At 34.0% G+C, this 2,896-nt stretch overlaps 1 protein-coding gene across 1 annotated transcript in view; it reads right to left on the bottom strand.

Annotated features, from left to right (window-relative positions):
* Positions 1-744: 744 nt before the first annotated feature.
* The window catches only part of LOC113828596 (uncharacterized), a 19,234-nt gene continuing 17,082 nt past the window's right edge, over positions 745-2,896 (bottom strand). The window contains exon 9 of the mRNA XM_027381603.2: positions 745-2,896. This exon is cut by the window's right edge and continues 2,370 nt beyond it. The gene's annotated coding sequence lies outside the window, so the exon portion shown is untranslated.

Raw genomic sequence — 2,896 nt, 5'->3', positions numbered from 1 at the left:
TTAATGAATCAGTCAACAAGACAAAATTAAATGAGAATGAATACCAAATAATGTTGCCTTTTGGCTTCCCATATCATCTCAAACACAACTTAACATTTATAGTACATCTCTCTATAACAGTGATACTTTTAAAGTTTATTTTGTCATTTACATTGATTACTTCCACCATTCAATGAATTATCACATTAGCAAAGAGTATACTTCTCAAGTACTAAAGAATAAATTTTACATGTGCCTCTGTGTGTGAGTGTGAGTATGAGTGTGCTTGAGTGTGCTTGTGTGTATGTGCGTGTGTGTGTATGTGCGTGTGTGTGTGTATGTGTGTGTGTGTATGTGCATGTGTGTGTGTGTGTATGTGCGTGTGTGTGTGTGTGTATGTGCGTGTGTGTGTGTGTATGTGTATGTGCGTGTGTGTGTGTGTGCGTGTGTGTGTGTGTGTGTGTGTGTGTGTGCGTGTGTGTGTGCGTGTGTGTGTGCGTGTGTGTGTGTGCGTGTGTGTGTGTTTATGTGTGTGTGTGTGTGTTTATGTGTGTGTGTCTGTGTGTTTATGTGTGTATGTGTGTATGTGTGCGTGTATGTGTGTGTTTATGTGTGCGTGTATGTGTGTGTTTATGTGTGCGTGTATGTGTGTGTTTATGTGTGCGTGTATGTGTGTGTTTATATGTGCGTGTGTTTATGTGTGCGTGTGTTTATATATGTGTGTGTGTGTTTATATATGTGTGTGTGTGTGTGTTTATATATGTGTGTGTGTGTGTGTGTGTGTGTGTGTGTGTGTGTGTGTGTGTGTGTGTGTGTATGTGTGTGTGTGTGTGTGTGTGTGTGTGTGTGTGTGTGTGCGTGTGTGCGTGTGTGCGTGTGTGCGTGTGTGTGTGTGTGTATAGGTGTGCATGTTGGTGCCAAATATTGATTCACTAAGAAAAAGCATGTGTTAATTTCACGTAGGATCAGTAGGCATATTTGTTGCTGTAAAATACATTAATTTTCTAGAAGTATACCTCAACAATTTGCAATCTCTTGAACACTTTACAATGTAGCTATTAAAAATACAGAAGATGTTTACATAAATACAAGTATGGAAATAATTCCCCTACCTTTAATTTCCTGGTCTCACTTGGCTATGTCAAGCTAGGACTTCTCAGCTATTTGAGCTATTAAACAATAGGTAGTAAGAATACATCTAAATCTTCTAGATTTAAAAAAAAGTAACATCTACAGTTAACATTACTCAGTTTCAACAATTATATAACCAAAATTTTCACTGAAAAGTGATATATTTAAATAGGATTTCCAAAGGATTATCAATCATGAGACATAAGTTACACCTGTAAGCTCAACTTAACAGTTTTTCTCTTCTTTCTATTTCCTCTGTAGGAGTTACGATAAAGTGTACTTTGCCTTTGGAATCCTCAAACATCGGAATGGAACAAGAACAATCTATCACCTTGCCCCTATTACATGATTTGCAGACTTCATCCACAAAGACATTAAGATCTTTAAGGTTTAATTATTCACATCATAATTCTACAAACATGTTTGGAAAACATTGGCTAAACTTTACTTCCAGTGCATCATAAGTGGAATGACAATGTTAATTTTTTTAACATTTCCAGTGCTTGATTTTTAAAAGTTTATGAAAAAAACTAATATGACATTAGGCATAGCATACATAGGTGTTCATGCATCCTTAGATGATTGTTTTTTCTACATTATTTCTGCAACTTTCAATTTGAAAGATATATGACAGTGGCAATATCCACTGATGAGTAAAGAATGTCATAAAAATAGATTCCATCAATAAAACAAGCTATGCTTAGAAAACAACACATTCACCTAGCAATTTCAAAGCTTCATAAGTAACAAGGTTTGGGACTGCCTCAAGTTAACTGTATATTTACACCATATAAAAATATATAAATCAATTTCATAACTGCTTTTTTTCTTCTCCTCTTATGCCTTGGGGGCGGGGTATGGGGTCAATCAAAACGTCATACGCAATCACACCTACTGACAGCATGGGAATATGTAAAGTCATGAGCCTCACACTGGATGACACAAGTAGGATAATTGTTCGCAGGAATGATACTTCCAATATAAAACCATTTAAATACTTCCCTGTAAGTACAGTAGTCCCATGAACCCCACTCTCCCCCTTCCCCAACATCCACACCCATTAATATACCCTGTCCTTTACTCGGGTGTTTGATAAACTCACCCAATGAAGAAAAAAGCTTATCAAACACTCAGTTAGGAATTAAAGAACACTAAATAATATACAATAATATACAAAACAGATATTTCTCCAAATACATTTGTACAGTCATAATTATTAAGTGCTTACATATAATAATAACCAGTTTACAACCAAGTCATGTCTTGAACACAAAGGTATTTAAATGATTACAGAACTATTAGGTGCTTTTGAGCAGAAGTACATGATAAAACAAAATCTAAACAGATATACACAACAGGTACTGCCATTTCAAACAAATATTATTGTTATTGAACACAGAAATTCACATTTCTACTCAACCATAAAAATAAACTGTACATAAGTGTAAAATATTCCCTCTCTAATTGTACACTTGACAACCAAAACACACAATTAGAAGTTTATTGCTATAATTTAACATTCTTTAAAATGGCAAAAAAATAATAATAATAAAATAAAAGAATAATAATAATAAATAAATAAATAATAAAAAAAATAAAAACATTTTTATGATAAACTAAAATATATGACCTGCATCAGTGTTTTTACATACAAGGAACACACAATCACAAAAGATGAAATGAGGCATGATTATAATAAACTTGTATCACATTTAATTTCCTCTACGAGTAATGCTTCTTTTTGGAGGATGATACAAACTTCTGTCTATCAAGTTCATTCAGTCTT

The sequence above is a fragment of the Penaeus vannamei genome, chromosome 34 (genome assembly GCF_042767895.1).
Source record: "Penaeus vannamei isolate JL-2024 chromosome 34, ASM4276789v1, whole genome shotgun sequence".
In the NCBI taxonomy this organism is placed as follows: Eukaryota; Metazoa; Arthropoda; class Malacostraca; order Decapoda; family Penaeidae; genus Penaeus; species Penaeus vannamei.
Note: the sequence above shows the minus strand (reverse complement) of the source record. Positions and strands in the feature narration are given on the sequence as shown.